This window comes from Carassius carassius, chromosome 20 (assembly GCF_963082965.1).
Source record: "Carassius carassius chromosome 20, fCarCar2.1, whole genome shotgun sequence".
Classification (NCBI taxonomy): domain Eukaryota; kingdom Metazoa; phylum Chordata; class Actinopteri; order Cypriniformes; family Cyprinidae; genus Carassius; species Carassius carassius.
Window position 1 is genome coordinate 17,184,241 of NC_081774.1, and position 18,781 is coordinate 17,203,021.

Below are 18,781 nucleotides of genomic sequence, written 5' to 3' on the forward strand. Positions count from 1 at the left end.
GAACGCAATAGTAAATTGAGGGAACACAATAGTAAATCAAGGGAACGCAATAGTAAATCGAGGGAACGCAATAGTAATCGTGTGCACGTTTTAGTAAATTGAGGGAACGAATTAGTAAATTGTGTGCACAGTTTATTTATTTTTTCTTGCATGTCATGTGCAGGGCTCCGTATGAAAGATACCAAATATCAGCTGATAAATCGGCCTTTGCATCATATCGGTCGACCACTACACACATACATACATATTTATTTATTTATTTAATTTACAGCAAATGGGAACACAAAAATTATGTTTGTTGTAGTTACTGTTCACCTCTACTGAAGTTTACCCAGCTATGATTATTTCTGCTTCTAAGAACCTGGAAATGTGAAAAGGGTCCATGGGGCAAGAAAAAGCCTTGTGGGCACTGTGCCAACATACTGTATATCGCCATTGTGCTACAGGCATCCGAGTTCAAATCCTAGGTTGTTGAACTTTCCCAATCCCACCCTGTCTATTTCCTACGTTGCTTCCTGTCGTTACTGTTCTTTCAGAAAAAAGGCAAAAACATCCAGAAATACATCTTAAAAAAATATATAACAAATCTTGTTTGCAGTGAAGAGTTTTATGTACTCATCTGAGCTATTTGTGATCTGTAAGCACATTAATTACTAAGGAAGTCAAGCCAGGGCACATCATAATAGCTTATTATGCACTCATATAATTATTAAATTACACTAGTGGTTTAAGAGCAGAGCAGAAATTGCGCAACATTCTCAAAGGGATGCCAATAAATTATGTCAGAATTACGTCATACTGTTTGCTCTTCTGCCAAGTGGAGCTGAGCAGTCCTGTCACAATAATCAATATATCGACATGATATACATGACCTCAATCATTTTTGGTTATGCAATATATCGGCCATTATATTTACATAAAAATTAATGTCACCATGTTTTTTGCATTCCACTTGCACCTGTGTCTTTTGCAGCTTCTAATAGATAACGTGGTGTAGTCATGAGGTGCTAGTTCAAATATAAAAAATGCTTCTACAGAAAAGTTTATTCTGCAGATTGTTTAGGGATCTGTGCCTTTGTGCATACGGACATCAGACTGATTAGTAATGATTGTGTTTTTCAGCAAAAGTGTTTACCCTTAATTTACAAGAACAGAAGGGCCGCAAAAAATCGAAAGTGAGTAGGCCTTCTTGCATTATTATGCTGTTATATTATGATTATATATTCATAAAATGGTGTTAAAATTACAAAGATATGTCTTATCGCAATTATTTCTGGGGCAAAAAAACAAAAAAAAGTCTAGAGCCGAGACAATATTATAGACCATCAGCTGCATTTTAATCTATAATGGCCTGCAACAAATGCACTTTCCCAAAACAAGCCTCTCAAGAGACACTAAGCAATGTACCACACAGCGAGTTCTGAGTGGAACAACCTCTGTTTTAGGCCGGTCTGCTCAGAAACAGGGCCCTAATGAAGCAGGACAACCTGAGAACGGCTCTAGAGAAACAAGGCTCTAAGAAATGGATCTGTTGAAAATGTCTGACAAACCGTCAGATTGCTTAAAACAAAGCTTGAACACATCAGGACTAAACTAAAATTGCCTTCCTCTGCTGATAACTTTCTCCTTTGAATGGGTTTGAATGAAAAATATTTGAAAACCACTAGCAAAATAATAATGGACACATTATTATTTGCACAGCATGTTTAGCTTGGGATTTTGCTTGAATGAGATGAGCTTTTAAAAAGATAAACATTACAAAAACAAACCTATGCAACAAAAAATATGTGAAAAATGTATGAAGTGCTGAGGTGGTTGATAAATATTATGACATCATGTATTACCACTAACACCAATGCATTCCTAACCGTCTTGTTTTAGGGGGTGGGAACATGTTCGCTGTTCCAAGATGCTGAATTTCCACAAGCCAATATCCCAATATCTGTTCTTTCCAAGCCACACTTGTTTCATTAACAGAAACCTTCCAGCCATGAAATGTCAAGCAGCACTTAAAATGACATAAATGGCACATTTATCATTGCCAGAGTTCAGCTCAAGCCATTAAAAAGATATGTACAAATTCAGAAAACTCAAAGCTGGAATTTGTCCTATGTGAGCATCACCATTAAAACATGTATCTATTTTAAATTCACACTCATTCACAGTGTAAACAAACATTGCACAGGATATTATGACAATACTTATGTGTGTGTGTGTGTGTGTGTGTGTGTTTGTGTCCTAAATTCCTAAATTATTTACATTTACATGCTGTCCATCCTCGTAACAACCAAAATATGTGCCATTATGTGAACATTACAATAAAGTGAAGCTAGAACTTTTTGTATGAAAGTTGAGCATAAACTTTAGCATGGGTGTGGAGTGAAGCAACACAACACAGAGACATTTAACCACCCATTCTTCCACAGCTCATTTGGGAGCTCAATTAACAGCTCATTTATCACTGTTACAGTACCCAACACATACACTTTACCTTATACATTCATATAACCCCAACAACCCATATGCTGACTTCACTCCAGTCTTCACTGCTCATTTCAGTTTAAAGCCCTAAAGTAAAATGCTACAGTAGAGTAAATGATTAGATGTTATGAGAAACAGCATGTCACATGTGACTGTAATGATGTGATGAGAGGAGAAGACACACAGGTGTGAACCCAAACACATCAGATCATCATTGCACAACACACAATTTGACTCAGATGCAGGGATGATTTATTTGCAGTAATGTTTTGAGGCTGAGAGAGAGTAGTCATTCAGTACACCAAGATAGAAAATGAAAAATGTGACTAATAATTTAGAGTGAATCACGGGCTGAGATCATGTTCGATTTATCTGCAGAATTACAAAAGACACATTTCACCAAGGGAAGAGATGTTCATTAATTTTTTTTTATTTTTTTTATTCAACAGTAATTTACAACTAGATCCTGCACGACATCAATTTACCATTTTTATACTGATTTAAAAAAACATTAAGTGGGTGGAAATGTGTGCCATGCAACAGTAGAAATGTGTCAACTGGTCTACTGTAACGAACAAGGGGTGTCTGTTGTAAAGATATTAGCTTATTGCAGCTGCCAAGCAACGTCACAACTTGCTGCATTAATTGTTCAACTGATTCAACCGATATATGGTTTCTAACCCAATATTCATTTTACAATACTAATACTTTTATTATCAACTCAATCAATGCACAGTATTTTTGCACCAGATTTCTATGCTGCCGTTGCTGAATCTATAACTACAGGAAAAGAAGTCATATTTAAGCATATTTAAGTTGCAAAATATTGAATGCAAAGTCAGAGTTGCATGCTTAAACCAAGTACAATGGTGTTACAAATCTGCAACATCTGGAACATAGTCTGTTGCTAATATATATTTACGATATATAATATTGGTAATAATGTATATACCATTCAAAGTTGGTGATCAGTAAGATTTTTAAAATGTTTTTGAAAGAATTATGCTAACCAAGGCTACATTTAAAAAGCAGTAATATCATGAGCTATTATTCAAATTTAAGTAATCCATTTTTGAATATATTTTAAAATTTAATTTAAAATATGTTTTTTATATATAATCCTTTATATATAATCCTATTTATTTATAATCCTTATATAAGTATTAATTACTTTTCCTAATATGCTGACTTGATGCACAAAAAACATTTCTTATTATTATCAGTGACTACGTACATTGAGATCCGAAATTTGATTATTATACATGTCTATACTACACTTCGATAATGTGACTAAAATAGGAATACTCCATGTCTTTAGGGATGTAACGATTACTGGTTTGACAATAAATCATGATAAAATTCCCCACGGTTAGTATTACCATTTCATATTTGAATTATCATTAAAATCGTATTAGATTACTGCGATTTGAACAACTCACGTTAAATACTGTCCAGCATAAAGCAGTTTTTAGTAACGGTCTCACATGCACACAGCACGCAGAGTAGTTTCGTTCTGAGTGAAAACGTCGGAAAAGCTGGGAGGTTTTAAGAGTGCTTCGGGAATTATACAAATGAATACATGAATTAATCAATTATATGAATGTACCTCTGAAGGTTCTGGCTGTCTTCAGAAACGATTCGATGCCATTTTGTTTTCCTCTTTGCTCCATGTAATACCTAAATAAGTTTTCTTAATCTCAATACTGCTTTGTCCAGGGAGTTTACATGAAACCGCTGTAATTCAGCTTTTCCATAAGCGCCACCTGCTGTCAGTGAGTGGTTGTCAGTCAAGTCGTCATGTAAAATCTGGACATCATTGGTAGTGTTATTTCTTTAGTGATTATGCAAACAAAAAGTATAATAATGAGTTATAAAGTCCTAAATGAGAGAAAATCGGATATGTGTCAGATCCACGTCATATTCATCAGGTTTTTAAGAGATAGTGATTTTAAAGTAAAGCCTATTGAGGTCTGTCATTGATGTAAATCAAAGAACAAAAGAAAAAAGAGAAATGCTTGGACTGTTCTAGTCGCTGATTAACTTTTATAGCTTGAATAAAGATTAATCTGTTTGGTTTATGCATATATAATATAGGTTATGTGAAAATTGTTTTAAAATCACTTAAATTAAAAGTTTTTATATATTTCAGAGCCTATTAAATATGAAAAATAATGGCTTTCAATTATACTGAAATGGCTATAATTAATAAGAAAAATTTAGGGAAAATACACCAGCAGAAAAAATTAAAAACATTGGAAATATGTTAAGTCACTGTAGTAGTAATAACTATTTTTGCAAAAAAAATTTACAGTACATTTTATTATGTCACCGGCCATTGGCAAGTGTGGCACAAAGTTAGCTTTAGGCCCTGGATTTATGTGTTGGTACTTTTTGAACATCTCCAGCACATTTTAACAATACCGTGATAATACTGGTAACCTTGATCATTTTGGTCACTATAATCGTGATAAGAAATTTTCATACTGTTACATCCCAACATGTCTTAATTCGATTTGTGCTTACTTCGAGTATGACTTAAGCCAGATTAAAGTAATCAAAAATCTCTGTTTACATGGTAGATTCTTAATCGAGTTAGGGCTGCACAATAAATCGCATGCAATATTTAATGCCCATTTTGTCAGTAAAGCCGGTTCTGTAATTAGCTGTAAATCTCCATCACCTGCGCGCTTTCACATGGAGCAGCATTTAAAATACAATTGTTCACTGACAAGCTGCGCAAAACCACAATCATATTTTGCGCATCTTTGTGCATTACTGAAAAAATGGGCATTAAATATTGCATGCGATTTATCGTTTAGTCCTAATTTTCTTAATCGTGTTAATACCTGAATATTGTTGTCCATGTAAGCGTACTCAGTGTTATTAATGTTGAAATAGAACTCTTATGCAACAATCTAAACATGTTAACTACACTTGCTGAATAAAAGTTTAAATAAAAGAAATCTCACTGACTCTAAACTTTTAAACCGTACCATATGTTAGGAATAATTCAAACATAAAGAGAATACTTATACTTAATTAACTGTGTTATCAAAAATAAATAAATAAATACAATTTTACAAATTGTGATATTGTAAAAAAAAAAAAAAAAAAAAGAAAAAGTGATATTGGCCCATACTGTTACTGTCAAATAAATGATTTACAGCATGATATAACATTTTAGTCAAGCCGCCCAAGATGAGGTGAAAAATTAAAGTAACTCAGACACAAAAAAAAATCAGAATTTGATTTTATGACTTTATACAAACACACAAAACAAAACACCACCAGTACTAAAGTTCAGACTCATCAAAGCCAATAACAGTCCTCAAACTGAATGTGAAACAGGGAGCATGTTTAAATATGGAAAGCCAGAGCAATTCTTAGTGCTGTAAAATAGCTGAAGAGAGAAATCAGATTGGTAGAGCAGATCCAAAAGGACATCCTGTAGATAAACAGTCCTGTACGCAGACTGATCTCTCCCGTGTGCGCTCGCTTCATTCAGCCAATCAAATCAAACCTGCAGCTTATGACCTACACGGGTTGCCATGGTAACGACTGTCTTCTGGAATACATGTCATGCATGTTAAGTGCTTTACAGTAAAAGCAACACACGCATGCGTGAAGCACGCTCACATCCCTGCCAACCACTACACGTGCACGCACGCACACACACACACACACACACACACACACAACAGAGCTATTAATCCACAAACGACACGCATGTGAGAGACAGTAGGCGTGCTTTCACAAATATTGACCGATACAGAAAGAATTACTTTAAGATTACATGAGGAGGTTTTTTAATTCCACAACCACTTACAGTCAACTTAAATGTAATTCAAGGCACCCAGAGGGAGAAGTTCGTTCAATGGCTCAGGACAAACCATTCACTCTAACTACAGTCTCTGAGGACGTGGATAACTCAAGGACGCCGGCTCCTCTAATGATTTTCACAGTGAATCCATGAAATTTAAACATGATACAGCTGTACATCCAGGCAGCGCTGCAGGAGAAGATAGAGTTGACTGGACTAACATGTCCACAACCATTAGCAATATATACACTACAAATAATAAATAAACTTGAGTCTAAAAAAACATTGAAAACATGTAAAACAGGACGTAAAAGCATTTTGAAAATGTTAAGCAAATTAAAAAAAAGTGAATATGAGATTTTTATGATTCTGAAATAATTTTATGTATCCTCGCTGAATAAAAGTTTTTTTTTTATGACAATTACTAACTGTAAACTTTTAAACTGGATGTTATTAATAATATAAACATAAAGAAAAAAAAACTAAAAATAAAGTTGCAACACCCTGTAATTAATTACATAAAAAATTTAATTGACTGACAGCCCTAATATATATATGACAAACTGGGGTCTAAAAGTCTGAAACCACACTCAAAATCTGGGAAAAAAATATATTTAAATCTGGGCATAGAAAGGATTTTGAAATTCTGGATTTTTTTCTACTAATTAAAATTTGCGATGTTGATGATGTGACCCTTTTGTACAGACAGCTGTACAGATGTTCTTGCTTCTATTGAGACACAAGACGCTCTTTGGATCATCTGCTGGAGAACATGGTCTTTAGGTTTGACACAAATTTGTGGAGCATTTCCAATGCTGCTGTCATCAAAGAAACATGGGGACACAACAGAAAACATTTTGAAGCTGAATTAAATAACAAATATATAACATTTCTATATAAAGACTTATGTAGTATGCGTAGATTTATATTATTAAAAAATGAAGGCAGAACATATTTACCAATTCAAGTATCACTTGATTTACTGAGCAGCTTTCTGTGCAGTATCAGACAGCTGGTAAATTATCAAGAAGGTGTCAGATGTAGCCAGAATGAACTGGAATTAAAACATTGGCTCCTAAATAAAACAATAGGATGAAGCCCAGCAGTACATAAGGAGAGCTGAAGAGCAGGGTGGATGACCTGCTGTAACATAAAAAAATGGATTATTAGATTTGTATAACCACTGTGAGATTTTAGAGTTTACAATGTTTCTTAAATTCCCTTACGAAAATGTGTTTTTGAACAACTAAACTATAGTCGACATAAAATCAATTACTTTCTTCATGCATGCTCCTGACTTGGTTTTAGAAAATAGATTCTTGTCTGTCATCTTTAATAAAAATACAGATGAATACCTGGTTTACCCATAGTTATATTACATTACAGAAGTAAAATGGTTTCTCATGTTGACTTTAACAAACATAAATTTTTCACAGAAGAACAAAAGCATCAGTAAGAACACTGAAATGATCGAAACAAAGCAGCCACGTTCAAAATGTGAAGGCATTAGCTGAACGACTCTACCTCTGTTTGGTCAAGGGCACAAACTCTATTAAGAGTAAATCAATGGAAGGTGATGGGAGTCTGGTGAACAGAATAAACTGATCGCCTCTTTATGTAATGCAGGGTGAAATGACAAGCTAAGATGCGGAAACAGAATTCCTCTGTCCCTGAAGAGAAATGAGGACTTCTTGAAAACCCTCTGATCACATTAAGGCTTTTCCATTTTCCTCGACTGTGACGTAAACTCAGATCAAAGAATCTCTTGTAGTTTGTTATTCCAGACAAAATAAAGAAATGAAAACAATTATGGGTATTCAAAAAACAGATTTGAAATCAGCTAGTGGCACATAAATTACACTCATTTAAAAAAATTGCCATCTGTTCTGCGGAGCGAGAAAAACAAGATAATGGCAGTGTGTGTGATTTTGAGGTCGTACATGTAAAAAGGTGCAGTTGAAGAAAGCACTATTTTCATCCAAACTCATGATCCAGTTGACTGGATAAGTGGACACTTTTTGCCTTACAGAGAAGGAGAATTACATTACATTACTGAAACCAGATCTGTTTAAGTCAGCAGCTTGAGTTTTCTGTTGATGTGTTCACCACAGTCTGTAATTCCATCTGCTCTCCTTGAATCTCACATATTTCAGGACCCTCAGTCGTGTCCGTGGGAAAGTGTACAGAACATACGGAATGTGATGAAGTAAAAGCCTTAGTCTGCGCATAACCAGCCGTGTGCTGTGTTAACAAAAGGGCTATGTTGAGACGATGAAGTCATTGTCACGTCTCTGAGAAATATGCTATAAAAGAGGCCATTCACCTGCAGGAGAGGAATGTCAGGTGAGGGGATGACGGCTGAGCGCAGAGACATTTTAAGAATCACAATGTGAAGTCCACAGAAAGAAACACCAGACCCGACAGGATGTGGGAATAAGCTGAAAATAGGAACTAGCAAGAGTTGAAATGATGTTACTGGTGGTTGAACAGAAAAGTTTCTTTATGGCCAATACTACAAAAGAGTAAAATACCATTCAGATACTAGTCTTTAAATAATATTTGTAAATAGTTTTTTCTTTTTGCATTTTTTTTTTTAATTTTATTAGTCTTTTTTTTTTTTTTTTACATATGTCCATGTAATTTTAATTTATTATTATTTCAGCTTTAGATATTATGACACATGAAGTTAAACTAAATGAAAACTAGTCATGTTTTTTGTTTTGTTTTGTATTGTTTTTTACTATAACAACCTGTTCAATGTCCGTCTACTACAATTCAATTCAATTTAATCAAGTTTATTTGTGTAGTGCATTTCACGATACAAATCTTTGCAAAGCAGCTTTAAAGTTTCTACATTATATTTAGGAGTAGGTTATTAGTGGTGACTATGGCAGAAATGTACAGTAAGAAACATGCAGTAAGTTACAAATTACATGCAATCAAACAGACGGTGAACCCAATTAACTGCAATGTTTATATATTGTGATTAAACTTTGCGATTGTGATAGAGCAATATCAGGTAGCTTTATATGTTGTTCCAAGGTTAGCAAAAGTATTACAGTATTTAGTTAGTATTACAAGACATGCCCAATCCAGACATATTACCTGTATGGCAGGTAATCAATGTCTTTATGTATATATAACAAATATAATAATATATTCATGTCATTTTTCATTTTTAATAATCTTTTCAGACCAAAAGTTTAAATCTAAATAAAAGTGTTGTGGAAACAAACTACATTTTAACAATATGACAGCATTAATATTATTGTTATTATTAATGTAATCCTGTATTAAATTAATTATTAATCCAAAACAGGAGTGTGACATCATATCCTGTTACCCGTATCTGGGATCTGAAGCAGGCTGATATTGCATTCTCAGTCTAGTGTGACCTCATGAATACAATCCACAGATATCACATCTGTCATGTTGGCTCTGTTGTGTGATCTATGACATCAGCCATTTTATTGTCCCGCAGCCTTTTCCTTGATCATTAAAAGATCTGGCATTGTTTGTTTGCAGAAGTCATTTGGTTTCATGTCTAATGCAATGACATTCATACATTTTTAAGTGTTTAACTGCACTGTGTAACTATAAAAGTGCACTGTCTGTAGCAGCCCCTCTGTGTAACAGCTAAATCTTTCAGACACATCACACCATTTAAAGCATAAGGCTTTAACTGCACACTAATGAGATGAGGTGCTCCAAACAGCAGATGACTGACCCAGGGGACGTGAGAAGCCTTTAATCTCTAGGGATCTTTCTCCACTGATGGGAAGTCTACAGGATTAACCCTGAACGCTGGGCTCGCTATAATCTTCCTTCATCACTATCTTAACAATAGAACAGCACAGGGAAAAGCTCAAATACAGTAAAACCTCTCAGTGTGTCCTATAAATCTAAATTGCTGACAGACCCAGATTAAGAACAAGTAGTAGTGTACAAAGACCTTTTTCAACTGATGCACCAAAAATTCGGCAACATAAAAATATTTTGAAAAGCTTTTTGTTTACCCATGCAAAACCATTAACTGAAACAGACTTCAATTTGTTCTTCTCAGTGCATTTTGACTGTCAGCATCTTTTTCATGCACAAAATATAGATAAACTACAACAGACAAACATCCCTGCAGGGCAGACACACTTCACGATAACCCAAATTTTACTATAGTAGCAATTTGCAAAATTTGTTTGGCTGAAATATCAGGCAACTTGCTGCTACTATGACTGTTTTAAACATGGAGTAAGCAATTTCTGAGAAACACTGTTAAAAGTGGATCAGACCAAGCTCCCAAACACACTTCTAGCCAATCACCAATAAGGGACGTGTTCGCTCATGATGGGGGAGGAGCCTGTGTTTAATTAATACTTTGTGAATTTGGAGGTGGAGCGATTAAGATCTGTGATTTTAAATGTCAAAAGCATTTATCAGAAATCTGCACATTTAATAGATCATACGAGAACCAGTGACATCAATTACTCAAATATAATTACTATGGATGTCACAATTCTCAATACATTACTGAACTGTTGTGAATTGTGTTTTTTTGGGTTTGCTTTTAAATTTCTGTGTTTTATTACTCTCAGAATTGGCTGTGTGCCCGAGATTTCACGTGCTGAGATTAAGAAACGTCTCCCTGCTTATAAAGTGCATTTGAAGCGGCAACACACGCCGAGCATCTTCCCTCGTAATGACTTGCATATAAACCTGCTGTCCAACAAAAGAACATTATAACTTGTATTTACTTCACAACATTAGTTGAGTGTTACAAATAGAAAACTTCCTTTTGAGATCTGATGTGGCTTCTTATCACAGAATAAGGCTGAATATATTTCTTTTTACTGTAATAAAGGCTATGTCGATTAGCAGTGGCTTACAAATATACTTAATCATTATGAAAATACCCGAGATGGCTTGAAGAACATAAACCATAAACCATATATTGTTGAAGGGGAATTTTTATTGTCCTTATGTTACATCCTTCAAAACCCTCTGGCTACCAGTATGAATGAAACACAAACATTACATGCGTTTATAGTGCTCAATAGTGGCCAATCCATCCTATTTTGGTAAAAAATCGGAAAAATAATTCCTCTTTTAAGTAGACATATAATAATCCACACTTTTACCAGAGCACAGAAGTTTACAAGAGTTTTTTTTTTGTTGTTGTTAAAATTTTTGCAAAAGACACTGCCAAGTCATCAGAACCAAACCGAAAACGTGGTATTTAACCTTGGAATTAAACTGTATTTAAAATGTATTCAACCTTGGGCTAACTATATTGTTGCATCCCTAATAATTACCCTAACTTAAACCATTTGTAGGTGCACCAGATTTTTTCTTATTTGGCAGATAGCATATATAGCAGTGTTTCCACTACATGGAAACAAGCTGTGGTGGGCCGCCACCCCAAAAATCATTCTTGCCACAACTGCCTTCTCAGTGACATCAAAGTGATGCCCCTCACATCATTCACAGTCGGGTAATTAACAGAGGAGACAGAGCAGGACTTGAAATTTGGCACAGGATTGTGGGTAATTTGCATAATTCTACTCATTCCGTGCTTATAACCAAGACTCTTGGGACAGATGACGGAATGTATCATTTGCATATGCTTTTAAGTCTTGCAAAAATGATGTCAAAATTCCTGTCTTGGTGAGTATTTATGTAAACACAGTTGGTTTATATTAAACATAGTCAGCATATAGGATATTAAAGGGAAATGCCACAGTTTTTCCATATTCCACTATGTTCTTCCCTCAAATTTACCTCTCCTGTCTCAGTGCATGCACTCAATCACTGTAGCGCATGGCGCCACTATGCTAGCATTTAGCTTAGCACCATTCATTCCTTAGGATCCAAACAGGGATGAATTTAGAAGCTACCAAACACTTCCATGTTTTCCCGAAAACAAATGAGAGCAAATAAGTATAATTTAATTAAAACTATTTTGTTAGGACAAAATAATGGGTGGACAATTTACCACCATTCAGTGCAAGTGAGAAGGCAAAACACTGTAGCATTAGGTCACATGACCTAAAATAACAACCCAATATAATTTGTGCAAAATACTAAAGTCAAATGCGTATGGCAGAGAGCATTATCAGTTTAACAAAAAACAAAAAAAAACACCTATTAACGTAGTGTGGTCCAGAATTCAAAATAACGTCATATTGCCAGGTCTCTGCTAATATCCATGCCTACCAAACCATGACTAACAAATGTAAAGAACACTTAATGTACATTGAACCTGACTGTTGACTCAGTGTAAAATAACTTTACTAGGTGTGGTGTGTGAGCGCAGCTGCAGCTCTGAGGCATGTCAGTGTGCTGACTTCCTGCTTTGATTCTGGAGGGTTTGTTCAGCAGAGTCGCCAAACACACATTAACTGTGAAAAAGAGAAGGTCCTTTAGAATGAGAAAGACATTTCCCATTCTCACACACACACACACACACACACACACCAGCAGCTGCTGCTGAATGTGTGAGAAACTAATAACCGATGAGACAGATCCACTGGGAGCTTCACCAGAGGCTGGCAATACTCTTGACCATTAAATCCTTTACAGACATCAACCTAAACAACAACAAAAGCACTTTCATCCACACAGCAGTGAGTCTGCGCCGGCCACATGCAGCTGAATGGGACAGGCACATTGCTTTTGTGTTGGTGTCACTGTGGCAGCAGTCATGGCCGCCCCGCTGCAGGCGCTCACAAAATGGAGACTGCAGGAGAGGGAGGAGAGACACAGCATGGAGCCGTCTCACTCTCACTTTAACAAGCTTCAATCACGCTCTTTCACTGAACACAAAGGCCCCATTCACGGCTGTTTAGAGGGTAAAATAATCACATATCCGTACTGTCAGACGTATCGGAGCAGTGTGCTGACAAACTGAAGATGTCAGCTGAAATAATTGGTATTCTCACAAATCTGGTACAGAGCCACGGCTGACAGGAGGAGCATTTGCTGGCAATACGCCGCTGCTTCTTCAGTTATGGCCAATTTTACGACCCGGTGGTTGAACATTATTAAAATGTATATTTTCCTCTCATTTTTGTCTTATTTAACCATCATGGAAACTTTTTAACTTACAAATGACTTTTTATGTATTAACGTCAATATTTTACTGTTTTTCTATACCCTATCAAATATAGATATACATTAAAAAGCTATTTTTAAAAACAATTATTTTACTACAATTATATAACAATCTAAATAAAGAGCAAAAAATAACAATAAAGCTTTTCTATATTTATCTAAACTGATATCAATTTGCACACAAACTATGATTTCCATCAGTTTGTGCCCAACATAATCAACAACTTTTCCCCAGCAAAGGTTTTTAAGGTTAGTGTAATCATTTACCAGTGTGGTTGAAATGAGACTGTAGAAGTGACTAATGCATCGTGTGTGTTCACCGTTGGGAACTTAAGATTGTGAGAGTTCATTTTCTAAAAGTGCCAATAGTTAAAGAAACACCCATTTATAAATGAAATATGCAATTGATGTTAATTTATTTCACATTTATAAACTGAAAATCAATAAACACTTTAAAAATTCCATGCTATATTATTGTCAAATGGCCTCACTAAGTTGCATTTTCAGTTAAATTCGGAAAATGACTTTTGCACCAATTTAAAATAAGAATGGCATCTTTTGGCAGTCCAAAAATATGAATCAAAAATGTATGTTGACACATTTCAATAATGGAAGGGTCAAGTTGGATGCAGATATTTGACTTTATATAAGTTTCGCTGTCTGTTTTAAAAAAAAAACCTGTTTAGTAGCTCATTCAACCATGTATTACTGAATCTGCCCCATGTGGAAGAAATAGACATGTATTTTTTTTTTTAAGTAGATAGCACTTCATAGCAAAACAGCCTCTTTTGTTCATTAATATGACATTCATATCAACAGACTAGAACTTTCAAGTTGTTCACTCTTTTCCATTATTCACAGACTTTGGCCTCAGGTCTGAGAAAGACTTTGATTAACTGCCAGCAAACAATCTGTTGCACCATGCCAAGAGAATGAACACAAAAGCCATTCAAAATCTAAATCAACTCTATTTTAGGTCAAACTAATTTTGTGTTTATCATTTTTCATGATAAAAAGCCCATACAGTAATCCTTCAGCAAAGACAGGCACAATGCAATCTTGTGAGATCTCAAGTACTGATACAAAGCAGGTGAAACTTATTTGCAATATTTTTTGCATGATTTACTAGCTGTAAACCTAATAATATTTCTTCTGAAAGTACAGGGTATATGTCGTTATTAATATAGTCTGCTATGTTATGTATATTCGATCTCAAGGTGATCATAGCAGCCAACACATTAAAAATTCCCTTATAAATAATTTCTATACACAGACTAATGCCAGATGTATTTGATTTATCTAGATCTATCTGTAGATAACATATTCTAAAAGACATATCTGGCCTTTATTTTTAAAGATGAATAGATTTTCTCTGCATGTCTGGTACTAAAGTAAACTCAGTCTGCTGACGTCAAACCGATCATTATAAACAGGCTTTCTTGCAATCATAAAAAAAAATCACAAGTACAAGCACACACACGCCTTCCTCACTGGTTTTTAGGAGGGAAGATGTCATTATGATTGTGTTGTGAGGAGTAATGGTGAACAGATGGGTTTTGGCTGCTAAAGGACTTGGTGAGCCACAGTTAAACACCTCTATAGTTTTGCAGGGTTATATTCTTTCAATCCATTAGGAAAAGAAGATGCAAGTAGGTTGACTTGTTCTAACAGTCTCTGTTTGGTCAGGTATATATTTCACACACTGAACTGGAGTCCGTTTCCTTCAGATGGTTTTTTAATGCCCACACTTTTAACCACAGGATGTGCTAAGTTGGGCAACTCTGCACAAAAATGGTTACATCATTTGCACTTCATAAAAAAAATGTCAGCTAGTGGTTTTCCTGACTACTGCTCATCTCGAAGTACAAAGTACAACACTCTTTTCAGTAACATTACAGCAATATTACAACATTGACATTTAAGACTGAAGAGAAGCCACTGCTTTAACACAGCTATAAGATTTTAACAAGTCCAGCGAATACAGCATGAAATTCACTTGATTTCACGAAAAGAAAAAAAAGAAACAGTATGAAAATACAATAAAAATAAAATAAAAATGACGGATAATAACTCCAGACATTGCATTTCAGACAAAACTGCTTTACTGAAGAGCTTTTAAAGTCATTAATAGTTAAGTTATCTCAGTAGTTTAACCCAAGTTGCCTTGCTGAAGAACCTGTCTTAGTCAAATAGAGAAATAACAGTAAAGACACAAGTCAAGTGTGGGCTGACTGTGAAGTTTCAATACTAGTTTAAATGATCTTCCTTCAGTCTGAGAAAGTACAGATGAAAACAAAGGTGAAAACTCAACCCCTCCCCCCGACACACACACACACACATTTACCCAGTGAAGTCTCTCACATATTCCTTTATTATAGCAATAGTATTACACCTGTCTGCCTGCTTCTTCTCTCCTCTCCATCTCTTACACTGGGATTAATCATGTTATCATGACTAAAGCACACCAGATTACATTTTAAACCTGTTGTTGACATGTCTGAAATAATCTCTTGGATTTGACAGATTAAATAACGGTACCTGCATCATGTCATAAGAAAGAGAGAGGGAGAGAGAGACAGAGAGAAAAGAAACAAAGAAAAAAAAACCCTGATAACCAAACCAGCATCTACTCGAGCCCGCAGCAATCAGTGTTTGCCATGAACTGATTATTATATAATGAGTGCAGCTCAACATCTGCGACAAACCGATGGAGATCTGCAGACACATAATAAGTTCAATTACACTTCTGCCTTACGAAAATGAGCCCTTTCTTTATGACCGAGCCGTAAGGGGTCGCGGAGCCGCAGAAGAGGCGCTACAGCCCGGCTGCGGGTGTGTGGATCTGGCCTGAGGAGACGCAGTCAGTGCGAGAGCAGAGGAGAAGCCGCCCATCCCCCACCACTCCCGCTGTCCTCCATCTTTAATCTCCAGACCCGCTCCCCTTCACACACCACTAACAGCACAAACATGCATACAACTCACCTGCGATGCTCATGGTCGCAAAGGTTGGCGTTCCCGCTATTCGGAATTCGATAAAAGTTTTACTAAATATGGATTTATTAATTGAAAATTGGACCGGGAGAAGGAACCGCGCCTTTCAGAAGAGCAGCAATCCTAAACCGCCATCTGGTGGCATTTTCCACAATCGAATGGCGCGTGTTGTCATCGGAGCCCGAGCGCCCTCTGGCGGACACAGCCGAGAACAGCCGAAGCGCAGCGGGCGGCGTTTGGAGGAGGAGAGACCCTCACAACCACGACGAGCACGTCTGCTGTTTAGGCGCTAAAACAACAATCATTTGACGCTGCTGATGTGTTTCTAGAAAGCCAATGTCCTCGGGCTTATAGACGTTTAAACTGTAGAATGATAAAACATAATTGGTCAGCATTATACGATTTATTCATATATTTTAATCATTGTGTGATTGATGTTTCAGAAGCTCTATATACCTGTAAACACAATACTTTCTATGAATTGTGTCTAAATGTTAATTAAACAAACGCTATAGCTATAGGAATTATTCTACTATGTATTATAATATTTTTTATTTATTGTAACTCTGAAATTAAATTAGTTTGAATAGCATAGCATATTGAAAACTCCAATGATTTTATCAGGTATGATCATGTTTTACTTTTTTTTTATTTCTCCCTTTTTCTACTTTTTCTAATTTAATCTTATCGACTGGCTGTTATTTGCCCTTATACACACTTCTCTTCATGCGAAAACAATGTATTGAAGCTCTCAGTCTTTAGTAATTGACTAATCTGTAGTGACCTTTGTGTAATTGCACCAGGGCATTGGAGTGTAATGTATGTGGGTGGTCTTCACACTGAGAGGGCCTAGAGCTGTTGTCTGGTGCACACTGGCCTCTCGTTTTGTTATAGCGCTGATGAGTCATTCAGAATTTAGGGAAAGGTTTGAATCACAATGAAAACAACCCATCAGACCAACCACAGATGCTGTGCAAGTATATAAAAAGCATTAAAAATAACAAAAAAAAAAAATCAAATATATAAAATGTAATTGGTCTTTCTGTGCAAACAAAATAAAGACATCAACCATAACATATAATGTGTGTGAAACAATGAAAACCTTTTTCTGACAGTCAATCATCCAAACCTCTTGTTGCATACATTCACAGTGCTGTCAAATTGATTCATTACAATTAATTGCATTCAAAATAAACGTTTGTGTATGCAAACACATAACTGTATATATTTAAAAAATATTTGTAATATATATTCATATTTATATATAACACACACACAACACAGGGACCCTGGGTCACAAAACCAGTCATAAGGGTAAATTTCTCAAAATTGATATCAGTTTTGTTCCAATTATTTGAAAATCTGGAATCTGAGGGTGCAAAATTTTGAGAAAATTACCTTTAAAGCTAAATGAATTTCTTGGCAATACATATTACTAATCGAAAATTAAGTTTTGATACATTTACTGTAGGAAATTTACAAAGTATCTTCATGGATAATACAACAAGATATACAACACAAAAACATTTTTTAAATAGATAGATAGATAGATAGATAGATAGATAGATAGATAGATAGATAGATAGATAGATAGATAGATAGATAGATAGATAGATAGATAGATAGATTTCTTTTGGGTATCGTAACTTCTGAATGAACAAATACACACACAATTATTTCAAAATAATTGTCTCTTCAAGTATTTTCGTAAACACAGTCGGTTATGTTTTAAGTGAACGTATACAGTGGCCTGCTGCTCAGAGAAATTCGCTGTACTGTCTCTCTCTAAATTAGACGAAAACGCGCTTGTTGGCTGCGCGATCGACTCACTCATCCATTTGCGTAGAAAAGAGATGTAATATTATGATTTCCGTCAATTAAAAAAAAAAAAAAAAATTATATATATATATATATATATATATAAATTTGTGTACCGGGTGGGCCGGCCCACATGGCTAGCGGCCCACCGGGAAAAGTCCCGGTGCTCCAGATGGCCAGTCCGCCCCTGTTTAAAACAACCAACAGACAGACAGACAGACAGATAGTTAGATTTTTATTTATTCAAATTTCAAACACTACCAATAAATTTAGGTATCACAACATTATAATGTGCAGCATGAAAATGGATATGAATTCTTTAAGACTTGCAATACAAGGCATTTAGTATGTGTTGAATAATCATTTTTGAACTTCAGGTGAGCGTTTGGATGATAGAAGTACTTTAAATGTAATTTAAATGTAAAAGAATAGAAATAAGCATATCTAAGATCAAATAATATACATTAAAAAAGATGACTGATAAAAATCAAGTACTAAAATATTGTGCATCCTGACAAAGAGATAGTCTACCTCCTCCATCACTGTGACATGTACAAAGAAGCAGAA

At 35.4% G+C, this 18,781-nt stretch overlaps 1 protein-coding gene across 1 annotated transcript in view; it reads right to left on the bottom strand.

The window, feature by feature from the left end:
- stag1a (STAG1 cohesin complex component a) overlaps positions 1–16,573 on the bottom strand; it is a 39,259-nt gene extending 22,686 nt beyond the window's left edge. Inside the window, exon 1 of the mRNA XM_059501918.1 lies at positions 16,388–16,573. The gene's annotated coding sequence lies outside the window, so the exon portion shown is untranslated. The remainder of the gene's footprint in view (positions 1–16,387) is intronic.
- Positions 16,574–18,781: the final 2,208 nt, after the last annotated feature.